This window comes from Pteronotus mesoamericanus, unplaced genomic scaffold (genome assembly GCF_021234165.1).
Source record: "Pteronotus mesoamericanus isolate MK-2021 breed Mesoamerican mustached bat unplaced genomic scaffold, CSHL_Meso_final contig_169, whole genome shotgun sequence".
Taxonomy (NCBI): Eukaryota; Metazoa; Chordata; class Mammalia; order Chiroptera; family Mormoopidae; genus Pteronotus; species Pteronotus mesoamericanus.
The window spans coordinates 6,298,965-6,312,567 of NW_026555068.1; positions in this window are offsets into that span (position 1 = coordinate 6,298,965).

Here is a 13,603-nt window from a genome sequence, read left to right on the forward strand (position 1 = left end):
CTGTCACTAAGATGAGCGATCTTATCCATTACATAGGAACGACCAGATCCATTTTACAGACTAGAAAACTAAGGCACACCCATGTGAAAAGCCCTGTCCACTATCATACCACTAATTAAGAACAGAGTGAGGACTGGAGTGGAGGTATCCTTATTTCCAAGCCACAGCTCTGTTCACTAGCTCAGGCTGCCAGGTTGTCTGTCAAAGATGCCTTCACGGTTTGAATCCAAGGCCATGGATCTGCACTGTAAGAATTCTGAAGACTACTCCATCTTTTGCCCAATGGACCCAAAACCTAGGTCACAAGCTTGTAAACAAATTTATTTGTAAGTTAATTTATCTATCCATATCTTCTCCCTCCTCCCATTCTGTAAATTAAATATAAAAGCTAAGAGCAGGAAGTACAGTGCTAATTCACTTAACAATTCCCATGGAGGGTTTAGCTTTGAAGGTTTCATGTCAAAGTAGCCTAATCGATTCATGGTTCATCAGACACCTGACAGCCATCCTCAGTTATCTATTTCCATTCAGCCCAATAATCAACCAGTCTCCAAGTTCAGTTTCTTATACCTACTAAATGCAATTTCTCAAAATTCATGTTTAATCATCTTCTTCCCTGCAATCTTGGATTAAAAGATGATTTAGTTATTTTTGTTTATGCTAGTCATTATTTTTTATCTAATTTTCTGCACTCTCTCAAGAAATTAATGTAACACTGTAAAAGCATAGAATCATAAATTATCAGGCGTGAAAGTAACATTATAGAATAAATGATCTAGTTCAACACCCTCATTAAATATATGACAAATTTGAGATTTATAGGAGTGAAATGATTTAGCGGGTACCATCCTGGGAGTTCACATCAGGATTGGATTAGAATTCTGACTTGCTCCCTCTGAGCCCAGATCTTTCTCCCTGCTAGGGCGGCACAATCTACTTAAGTAAAACTTTCTACTCTGTCACCTATTAACTATATGGCTGTTTAGCAAGTGGGAAACAAAAGTAAGAATTTTAATACTGAGCCTCTGTTTCCACATCTGTAGGAAATAGTAGTGTTTATCCAAGATATTCTGTGATGCTCTTTCCCCTGCCTTTTATAAATCCTTTTTTAATATCATGTTTTTTTGATTTTCTCGCCTACCATTTCGAGTATACATTTTCTGTTTCAATTACTACATCCTATTTTTCTATTTCAGCCCTGAACATTTAAATATTTGCAGTTTTATTATAACTATTTCTCTACCTCAGTGTTCTTATGTGTTTCTATCTGATCTTAACCATCAATTCTATGCCCAGTTCCCCAAGTCTGCAAATTCAGTCTTGATCTTCCTTGTTCCCCAGATTTAGGTCCATGGTACTTGTGAGTCAGCGCACATCTCAGATCCTGCAATAAAACCTTTGAAGAACTCCTCACTGTAAATAAAATAAAGTTCAAATTTCCTTGGCCTGGCACTTAAGGATGTCTATCACCTGGCCCCCAAACACCTTTCTAGCTGTGCAAAATTCTACAATAACCTTGGATTTCCTTCATGTCAGGTTTCAAGCTCTACCTGATTTGCTTTTTCCTAATGCATTTCTCTCGTCTTGTCTGTTACCATAAGCACCTTGCAGGAAACGTATCCAACCCAATTTTGTATTTTCCAGCGTCTGGAGCTCAATAAATGCTTGTTAAATGAATAACCTGTCAGAGTCTTACTGTGAGCCCTATACTTTTAAAACTGGAGTCTTAATGCCAGGTAGAGGTTTGTGCTAGTCTCTGCAGTTCACTTTAAGCACAGCCCCTGCATTAAGGACCACAGGGGCCTCACCCTCTATGAAGCTCCATTTTGCATCTTTCTTATTAGAAAGAGGAAGTTGGTCAAACATAATTTTCCCCAGGAACTTCCTCTTTTAGCAGTAATAATTGGAGTTCCACAGTCTTGTATCCTATAATCAGCTTTCCCGTGAGTCACACTGGTTTCAATATACAAGAGTTCTGTTTCTCTTAAACTAGGTATTAGAGCTTTTCGGAAATGGACCAAGAAGTATTGAGAAAAAGAAGAAATAGGACATCATTTCATGTTTACTGGTTGTAGCATCAGATATACATAGTTTTAGTTTCAAATTGATAAAGTTCAAAGTCTGAATTATCAAAAACAATCGGCCTAGAGAGTACTGACACACTGAGACTGTTCTGGTACAGCTTATTAATTATTTCTTTGTTCATAAATCAATGGGACTTTCTAGTTCTTCCCTTGACTAACTATTCAGGCATCTGGAGTTTGGCCTACTTTCCCTTTTTAAAAAACAAAACAAAACAAAACAAATCCCTCCAAATCTCTCTTCTCCTCTTAGGTTCTCCTATGACATGTATTCTTTCTTTTTATATTGTGCTTAAAAGTAGTAATAAAAAACTAACAGTTAACATTCACTGATTTTTCTTCTACGCTAAGCCTTATGGTAAGCATTTCATAGGGACTGTCTCATTGCACTCTCACAGCAGCCCTGTAAGTTAGGTACTATGATTCCCACAATTCATTGGAAGGAACTGCAGCTTGGAAAAGATAAATAAAAGCCTAAGGTCACACATTTGTAAGTGGTGGCGTCAGGACTGGAGCACAGACAATTTAAAGTCATCACTCTTAGCCACTTGGGGCATATCTTTCCTTCTTTGGTTATTATCTCCCATTTTCCTATTTGTAGTTTTCTGTGGGTGGTCTCCATAGCTCAGCTTTGCCATCCTTCTCTTCTCAGTTTGTTCCCTGTCCCTGGACGAACTCATCTACTCCCAAGACTTCAACATCATCTCTAGGCTAATGATTCCCCACATTGTATCTAGTTGAATCGATCCTGTCATCTTCACTTGATAATGCTTTATAAAGCATTATCAATGCTTCATTTGAAATGTCTTAACACATCAAACATATACTAGGTACCTTCCATTAAAACAGAAACAACAGCTCATGAAATCTCCAGCAACTAGCTTAAGGTCTTAAGCAGGGAGCCCACAGCCTAGTAACAGGCCAAAGCTGTTTTTGACACTTATGTTCTCATTATGAGAACAAAGATCATTTTCCTTATCTATTCCATGTTTTGATGAATAGTATCTCTCAGAACTGAGATACTATTTGCAGGCTCCAGTAAAGAATGAAAATAAGTACCCTTGCTAAAAATCATTAACGATTTCAAGACACTGACAGTAGAATATTAAGCCTAGTATGGGGCCTTTTTGCATGCAAGACTCCATGTGACCGCACAGTTTGCCTATCTGTGAAGCTGGCCCCAGGACCTCTATTGCCATGGTGAACCGGTTACAGACCTAGAAGTCATCTCTCCATCACATCCAACAGAACACTAATATCACCAGTCTTACTGCCTTACTATTTCTCATGTCTCCTTTTATTTCCAGTCCAAGCATCATTATTTTCAATCCCTTGCCATTTAATAATGAAAAAACCCTAGCTTATCTCTCTGTCTCAAATCTAATCCCATAATATTTGCTAATTATTTTAGAAATGAATTATTTTTACAACCTTCAGAGTTATTGCCCTGCTTTTATTATTACTCCCTATTTTATCCCAACCCTGTATTTTTGTTGACGACTGCCAGGGTTATTTAAATATTTATTTATTTACAATGGGAAGTCCCTCATTTAAATATTAATAAAGTATGCAAATATAATAAGTCATTCCTGTGCTTAAAGCCTTTCTCTTTGTTATGCAAGATATCTGAGATTATTGCTTGATTTAGGGTTTTATGTTTTCACAATTTACATATCAGTCTTGTATCCATTTTGAGTTTCTTCTTGTATATGGTATAAGTTGGTAGTCTAGTTTCATTTTTTTTTTTTTGCATGTACCTGTCAAATTTTTCCAACACCTTTTATTGAAGAGATAGTTTTTACTCCATGGTATGTTTGTGCTTTTTTTTTTTCAAATATTAATTGACTGTAAAGGCAAGAACATATTTGCCAATGATACATCCAATAAGGGGTTAATTTCTAAAATACATAAAGAAGTTACGTGCCCTGTCTGGTGTGACTCAGTGGATTGAGCACCGGACTGCAAACCAAAGGGTCACTGGTTCGATTCCCAGTCAGGGCCCATGCCTGGGTTGTGGGCCAGGTCCCTGGTGGGGGGTGCACAAAAGGCAACCACGCAATGATGTTTCTCTCCCTCTCTTTCTCCCTCCTTTCCCCTCTCTAAAAATAAATGAATAAAATCTTAAAAAAAAAGACATGCAACTCAATACCAGGAAGACAAATAATCCAATTAAAAAATGGGCAAAGACCCTGAATATTCACTTCTCCAAAGAGAATATATGAATGGCCAATAGACATATGACCATATGAAAAAATCCTCAATGTCAATAATCATTAGAGAGATGCAAATTAAAACTATAATAAGGTATCATCTCACATGTGCCAGAATGGCTACCATCAATAAATCAAAGTACAAGTGCTGGCAAGGATTTGGAGAAAAGGGAACCTTCGTGCACTGCTGGTGGGAATGCAGACTAGTGCAGCTACTGTGGAAAACAGTACGGAGTTTCCTTAAAAAATTAAAACGGAACTGGTGTTTGACCCAGCAATTCCACTTCTGGGAATTTATACTAAAGATCTGGAAACACCAGTCAGAAAGAATATATGTACCTCTATGTTCATAACAGCATTATTTATAATAGCCAAGATCTAGAAACAGCCCAAGTGCCCATCAGTAAATGGGTAGATAAAAAAGCTGTCATCCATTTACACAATGAAATACTACATGGTTATTAAAAAGGAGGATCTCCTATCCTTTGGGACAGGATGGATGGACCTGGAAATTGTTATGCTGAGTGAAATAAGCCAGAGGAAGACAAATACTATATGATCTCACTTATATGTGGAATCTAATGAACAAAATAGGACCAGAAGCATGGATACATGAAGCAGACTGGCAGATCTCAGAGGGGAGGAGGTGGGGGGGACTGGAAGACATTTGTCAAAGAACATGTATGCATATATGCATAGTCATGAACATGGACACCAAAGTGGTGAGGACCAGGGTCTGGAGGCAGGGATTGGGTGAAGGGGGACAAAGAGGGGCAAAATGGGGGGCAATCTGTAAGCGTCAACAATTAAAAAACAAACTTTCCCTTTGTTTTCAGAATAATTTGAAACTACTTTCCTGTGTGGCTTTTGAAAACAGTTATGGTTTAATTTCACCTACTTAACACTCTTAATCCTTTCATGCTTCAGTTGTATTAAACTATGCATATTTCCTCAAATAGTTAATGTTCATGCCACATTCTTTACACATCTTTTCTTTTCTGGAATTTTCCAACCTTTTTTTTCCCTTGCATATACACTAATGCATCATTTAAAACTTATCTCATGTATTACTTCATCAACGAAAGTCTAGTATTGCCATAACCCTTTCTAGTACCTCCTTTTACTTCCCTATTTTGTCCGTAGAAAGCCCCATTCTTGGTCTTCAGCCTTCTCTCTGGTTTAGGGATTACAGCTCTTCGCTCCTGTGCTCCCTGTTTATATTTATTTAAGCCTTATTCCATTGTGTTGAAATAATTAATTTGCCCAGTTGTATAGTGAGCTCCTTGAAGGTAGGATTGGTGCCATTAATCTTTTTAATTCTGTTATCTAAAGAACTTGCATAGTCTGCCTATTAGATGGTTACTGAACAAATGAGTAATTAGGGTAGAGATTCTGATGCTTATAGGGTTAGGTATAACCCTATTAATGAAACAATATTCTGACTCAACACTGTATTTGTTCATTCTTTTAATAGACACTATTTTAAATACATTGATATGTGCTATGATGTAAACATGGAAAGGATATGGATATTATCTACAGGGAACTACAAATTAGCAAGTGAAATAAGACACACACACATGCACAATCATAGCCATAGTTACTACACAAGAGCAAAAGAAACATATACTAAAAGAGAATAAAATAAATATATGAGAATAGAGTTGAGAGAGAATTCCTTGCAAGTTAATCCTGCTGTTGGGTGGGTTTGGACAATGGCCTAAGATAGAACTGGGTAGGTAGAAGGTGGTTGCATTGGCATGGTCACTTGGAGTTCTTCCCATAGTCCATGAGGCTGCGACTGTCTTTGGAGAATTAGATGGTTTTGCACGTTTATCCTTCTAAAGACAGTCTCTTAAAAAGACAGATAAGTCTAGCATTGTCTGCTTCTCAGTTACCCTGCTTCCACTGTTTTGAGAGTCAGCACAAGATAAGAAAATAGTTTTTGTTTTTACTTACTGACAAGGTTATAGATAGAAAACAATGCCATTGACTGAAAACACCTGTTAATTTCTAAAATATATAAATATGTAAAAATAGTTATTATACCAAGTTATCGTGTTTATAATTTTAAAGTAATATGTTATCCCACTTTTAAACACATATTGATATTTTGTTGCTTAAAATTTTCATTAGATTAACCTAGTTTATTAATTGATCTTTTATGGATTGATTTGTAGATCATATATATGATCGACTCATAGACTTGGAAGGCCAACAAGACAAAAACAGACAAGAGAGATTAAGTGAATTACCTAAGGTTTTCTTCTTAATAGACTTTCTTTTTTGTAACAGTTTTAGTTTCACAGCAGAAAATAAAGGGAGTTCCCATAAGCCTGCCCCCTACAAGCAGAGCTTCACAAGCCAGAGTGGTGTACTTGTTACAACGGATAAATCTATAATGACAGATCATTATCATCAAAGTCCATAATTTACATTGGAGTTCATTCATTGGTGGTGTTTCTTCTATGGGTTTTGAAAAATGTATAATAACATGTATCCACCATTATAGTGTCATATAGCATCATTTAACTGCCCTTAAAATCCTCTGTGCTTTATCATTCTCTTTCCCCTAACCCTTGGCAATCATTGATCCTTTTACTGTATCCATGGTTTCACCTTTTTCAGAATATCATACAGTTGGAGTCATCTAGTATACAGGATTTTCAGGGTGACTTCATTTACTTAGTAATATGCATAAGTGTTTCCATGTCTTTTCATGGACGAATCACTCATTTCTTTTTAGTGATGAATATTATTCTATTGTCTAATTATTCTATTGTTCTATTTTTAGGATCTACCTAAGTTTAGCCATTCACCTACTGAAGATTATCTTGGTTGGTTCCAAGTTATGGCAATTATGAATAAAGTTGCAATAAATATCTGACACAGGTTTTTGTGGACTTAAGTTTTACTTGCCTCTCAGATTACTTATTCCAGTGCTAAACAATGCAATAACTCTTGCTACCATGGATCAGACATATTTTTATGTCCTCTTTTAAGCTATTTACTTTCTCCTATCAAGACGTGAGATGTCTCAGTTTTTTCAGCTGACTTAAAGATTCTCTTAGGGTGTTGTTGTCCCGTCCTAAAACCAAACTTCAAATTTGACACCAAGGTGTTTTCTGCCCAGATGCATTTATAGTACCTTGTAAAAATAAGTGATTTTTTTTTTTTTTTAGAGACTTAGATCTTACCAGCTGAACAAATATGCAGACACATTTCTACTTCCTTCAATACTTTCCTGGTAACTTATATCGATGTTACCAGTAGATGAGCACTGCCTACCAACAAGATAAAATTTTTCTATCATTTGAATAAGAAATAGTAATTGTATTTTAATCGCTAGATATATAAACAAGTCCTTTAAAAAGTTTGCACATACCTCCTCTGCATGAACTATGTTCGCCACTCCCCTTTGAGTTATAAGTATGATTTATTTTATTTTATTTTTTTATTTTTAAAGACTATTTAGTTTTAGAGAAGGAAAGGGAGGGAGAAAGGGAGAGAAACATCAATGTTGGTTGCATCTCGAGTGCCCCCTACTGGGGACCTGGCCTGCAACCCAGGCATGTGCCCTACACTGGGAATCCAACTGGAGACCCTTTGGTTCGTAAGCCAATGCTCGGTCTACTGACCCACACCAGCTAACGCCAGCCTGATTGACTTTAATATGTGAACAAAGGAGATGTAATGTACATTTCTGATATCATCACAGTGGCTCCATACACTTTGCCTTATTTGGAAAAAATATGGTTAGCATTTCATAATCTGCAAATACCACTTCACTTAAAGTGTTCTTGATTATGTGATTGTTAAAAGGTGGCCTCCCAATAAGTAACATATAAAGCATACAGCTCATAGAACAAACACTACCCAAGTCCGTGTGCACTTAGAGTTACAATTTCTGGATAAAATGAAACTAGGTGTTCCACATAAAGTATAATGCTTTTCTATGTAGCATTTTCAATTGAGTTGCTAGCCCCAGATCGGCAATCTTGATGTTTACCTTATACACAAGAAGGAGGTGAGATCCTAGGATAATATATATCATGAAAATAAAGACACCATTCTTGTGAGTATCTGGTGCATGAAATCTTAAACCGTGCTTTTGAAGAAGGCTTTCATTCTATTCTTTAGATATCTGTTCCTTTTCCTATTATGGTACATTTCTAACACTAGCTACACATAATCACTATCTTCAAAATAGTCCTAGAGCTCCAAGGTGTATTCCAACTGGCAATGTGTTTTCACCTCATGTTCAATATTCTGTACCATTCCAACAATCTTATCTCTTATTTTGCTGCAAATTCCAAACCAGGGCAAGTAGACTCGGCTCTGTAGACACCAGCAAGTGCTTTTACCAAACAGATTTCCAACTTTCAAATCTCCATTCTTCTCTCCCATGTAAGTCACCATATTCCAGACACCAGCTCTGTCCCCAGCAGGCTCAGCACCCATGGCTGCAGCCCTTCTGGCAAAAGCACAGCCACCAAAAGGGCTTCAGGGCACCTTCTAGGTCAGGGTTATGCCTCTGAGCTCCTATTTTGAAAAGCTTGGACTGGCTGTGCCACACAGCAATAATGGGAACAAACACAGGTCTTTTTACAACCCCACCTCCTCTTCTCTCTTGTTACTAGGACTTAATAAAAAGTCACGCAGGCATTGGGAATTTTGGAGAGAGCCCATTCAATCAAATATTCAATATTTTGATTGTTAAATTCAAAAGGAGCAGAGTTCACTTGTAAGGAAAATATTTCCTTCAATGGAGGTTGTACTGTAATGGTTTGAGGCAAGTTAATAAAAACCTGAGAAAATTCTTTGGCAAGTGGGATAGGAAAACTAAGACAGATGGCTGGGAAAAACAAAAACAAAAAACTGACCCAGCCCTGTACAGCCTGGTGCTGACAGTCACCAGGGCAGGAGGCCCTGAGTGCCTGGCAAAGCTGGGAAAACGAGGGCCCCGCCCACGGTAACCTCTCCACCGCTAGCCTTCCCTCGCTGGAGAGAACATCGAGGCCTCAGTGGTGTTTCAGCTCCAGGCCCAGAAAAGTGGCAAAAGAAGACAAGTGACACCACAACTGACTTCGGGACCTGCTGCACTGAACGATGACCCCTGCCTGGCACGAACCGAATCAGTGGAAGCCCCTACCTGAGAGGCCATTTGTGTCCTATTGTCACCAAACAGCAAAGAGAGCCCTGCTGCCCACTGCCACTCACCAGGCAAAATTCTGGAGGCAAAAGTTCAGTGAGAAAGGAAGTGAGTCTACTCAAATGTCAGGCAATTTGGGAATAAAAGCTTTCCACTAGCCACTTAAGCCTATCAATCAAGGCTCAACTCTTCAAACCTTTATCACTTAAGCCTTTCCATTAAGACTCAAATCTTTAACTCCTGAGTTCCCCTATCATTCCGCTTGTTAGTTTGTAATTATTTCTATAGGATTAGTTTACAAACTAAAACAAGGTAAGATGCACTGATTTGGGAAGAATGTCAGGCGGCTGTCCGGGAGCTCCCCTCCCCAGAACACTCACAGTAGGACACTCCTGCCTCCCTCGGCCAGGCCAGCGCAGCCCAATGCCAGGCTGCGCCCGGAGGTTCTTCTCCCGTCCAAAACACCGTCCTTTCGGAAACACAGGCAACTGCAGCGTGGTCATCCAGGCATCCCTGAGGAAGAGCGCCTGAGAGCCAGTCTCTGCCCTCCTTTTATTTTAAACCTTCTGGTCCATAATTCCATGTGCTTCCAGCTTCTCATTCAGCTTCTCAGCCAATCCTATCCTAGACTGTTTTCCATTGCCTTGGACAACCACCTTCTACAATCCCTCCTTTCTCCTCCCCAGTGATCTGGTCGGATCTCTCTCTATCACTGTAACATCTTCAGAGCCAAGGCAGTAGCACTTCAGCTCTCCTGTTGCTGCTTCTGTGTTAAGCCTTTGCTCATTTTACTGTCCCCAGCTTTAATAAATGTACCCTCATAGTCACTTGGACCAAGTTGTGAAATCTTTGCTGCATGAATCAAGAACCCACGCAACGGGCTTGCCCTAGGCAGACCTGAGAAGGGCCAGGGCCCCTTCCTGGTAACAGATTGACATATTTCAGTCAGATTATTTGGGTTTAACTGTTTTTCTTTTTTTGCCATATAATCACTGTGCAGCTTTTGAAAGCTACTGGACTCCATCAGGTCTCAATTTCCTTAAAATTACCCAGCTCTTTCTCATAGGCCGATTGAAAATATTAAGTCAACTGCTATATATGATACTTTTAGAATAGTAGGAGGTACCTAGAGAAATTAAATAATTATTAACTATCTTATTAATTTATAGATTGAAAAGTTGCTATATGATGATATTCCATATATTGAATAATTCCGATGTTCACTTGCAGAATTCAAATTGTTTATATTTAATTCCTGAATTGTATAAGGCTGGATTGACCAGCAAAGTTATATTTTTGCTTGGTTATTTAATACTGGAAATTCAGGTGGGATTTTTTTTCTGTTAAATTGTAACAATTAATTAAACTCTGGAGGTCACCATGAAATTCTCCCGTAAGAAACTTTCCTCAACCCTTCTAATTAGACTAAATCTCCTACTCTGTGCCTGTATTATTAGTCTAATGATCAGAAAGGTAATATCCTATCCTTATACGATATAACCAATGGAAATATCATATAATGTTTTGTCAGACTATAAACTGATTCGTGAATGTGTTTTATTAATTTTAACTCCCAGGTGTCTCCAAGAGGTCCCAGATGCGAAAGTGAGTGGAGCTTCTATGGTGTTAATGACTTTAACTTCCTCTTCTGTATAAGTGTTGTCAGTGAGAGTTCCGCTCTTCCACCGGATCCCAAGGAAAGCATTCCAAGGACCCACGCGTGAGAGATTGCGGTGTGGCATGGACTAATGCTGTGGAAATAGAAGCTGCCACTTGGGTTTCCAATGTCCCATCACCCTCTGTCCCGCCAGGGGGAAGTTTCAATCTTGTTCTCAGTAGGGCCAACCCGAAAGCCAGTGTCCAGAGTTTCTGCTTCATAATAAAGCTTTGTCTGTTGGAGCCTGCAGGGGGCTGCTAAGCAGTCTCAGTGTCCATCCAGGTAGCTTAGCTTCTTCCTAACTGCTCCAGTGGCAGAGTCTGCGTGGCTGCCGGCCATGTGGCTGCAAAGGTGACATGACTTTGGAGAGAGAATGTGCGAGTACGCTGGGTGGACACGTTAACAGGTGGGGGAGAGAGAGACAGGGAGAGAGCTTCTTTGTCCTCCTGGGGTTATATTAGCTTGGGCTTTTGACAGACCAGGTGCCTTTTCAAAAGAACCAATCAACTTCTCACATTTTTGTGGGCCTTGGATGGGTTAACACCTCCTAGTTAGACTGACAGGCCTCTATGGTTCAGCACCTCCCCCAGGGCCCCCAACAATTAGGTACTAGAGTGGGGGGGAAGGGAGGAATGTTACTCTTCTGGGTGGAGCAATGCTGTGATCCCCTGGGGTGTGAAGCTGTAGCTTCCTGGCTAAGCAAGCAGGCTGATGCTCCCCAGTTTATTAAGTTCAATGTTTAGTTCCCTTGTGCTCTCCTCTTCTAGCTAAATACCAAAGGCAAAAGAACTATTCCCTCAGAAGCTGGGTAAATTTCCTCCTATGGTGGGTAAGAGCTCAATCTTGATCCAGAGTACCTGAGTTTATACCTAGCTTTGCCTTTTACTTGCATTTTTTAAATATATTCCTTGGCTCCTTGGTATCTCAGTTTCCTTATCTGTAAAATGGTGAGGATAATGTTACTTATTTCATGGAGTTGCTTTCAAGATTAAATGAGTTAATGTACAAAGACCAGCTGGAGCAGTAATCAGAAGAGAGAGCTGTAAATAGGAGTTGGCTGTATTGCAAGGAGCGTTGGAGTGAATGTCCTGCCATTGTGTCCCAGAGGCAAGCAACTTAGAGAAACTCAGGTGCATGCTTATATGCCAAATTTTAAGTATTTTGGAACTAACTTTTCAATTGTTTATTGTCACCTAAAACAATTGTGTGAAAATGAGCAAATTTCTGTCTTTAACCCATGGGTGACCAACAATAATTCTTGACACTAGCTCTTAGATAAGGGTAAAATAAGTTTAGAGTGGTATGAATTGAATATTACATTTAATATATTAGAGTGAGAAAAAAGACAGAACTTATGCATAAGGAACTTCAATTATTTATTGTATAAAGTTAATTATAGAAAAAAGGAGATGAAGGATACTTAATTTTCTGAATTCGTCATATGCAAATGATACATATTTTAAGCCAAATTCTCCTCATTTAAGGAAAACAACATGTGGAAGAATATACCATTACAAACTCCTGATTTTACTAGGACAAAGACAGGAAAGGAATTATCATTAACTCTATTAAATAAGATCCGTGTTACTAGGAAGTCATTACATCTAGCTAAAACCTTTTCTTTCAGGAGGATATTATCTTTACCCTCTGGCAACCCTTCCCAGCAGACCACTGGCTTTGATGAGCTGAGACCGCATGGCAAGGGTAGAAGAAATAGCAGAACTTCCTTAGAAGCTTATCTAGGATTTTGTTCTACCTCTCTGATTCCAGAGACAAGAAAAATCAGGAATCTCTTTTTTTAATTCACAGTGATTTTGTTTTTTTAAAATTTTCAACTACAATTAACATTCAACGTATTAGTTTCAGGTGTACAGCATAGCGGTTTGACGTTTATATAACTTACAAAATGTTCCGATAAGTCTAGTACCCACCTGACATCATACATTATTATTACAATATTAGTGACTATATTCCCTATGCTGTACCTTACATCCCTGTGACTATTTTGTAACTGACAATTTGTACTTCTTAATCCCTTCACCTTTTCCACCCAGCCCCCCAACCATCTGGACACCCTCAGTTTATTCCCTGGACCTATGAGTGTCTCTGGAATCTTGGCCTCTATTACTTGGACAGACAGAAGAGGCTCAACTCTGAGGAACAAATGTGTACACTCCCTGCAGAGAATGTGAAGCTATAGATTTCAGTCTGTCCGTCACCTACATAACAGCAGTGCAGTGTCAGTGACAATGCCTCTGGCTTTCCCCTCCCTCTACCCACCTCCCTGCCCCATGTCAGAGGGATGTATTGTTCTGAAGGAGAAGATGCAATGCAGGGCCTTGCAGAGGAGACCAAAGAAGCGCTGCGTGTCAAGGTGATTCAATGCTAACTAGGTAAATCCAACTCTGAAGGAGGAACTCCTGATATGTAGCCCTGTGATGTATAGCTGTGAAGCCAGAGTGACCAGTGTAGCAGAAAGGACAGAAAAACTCTTGACTTGGAG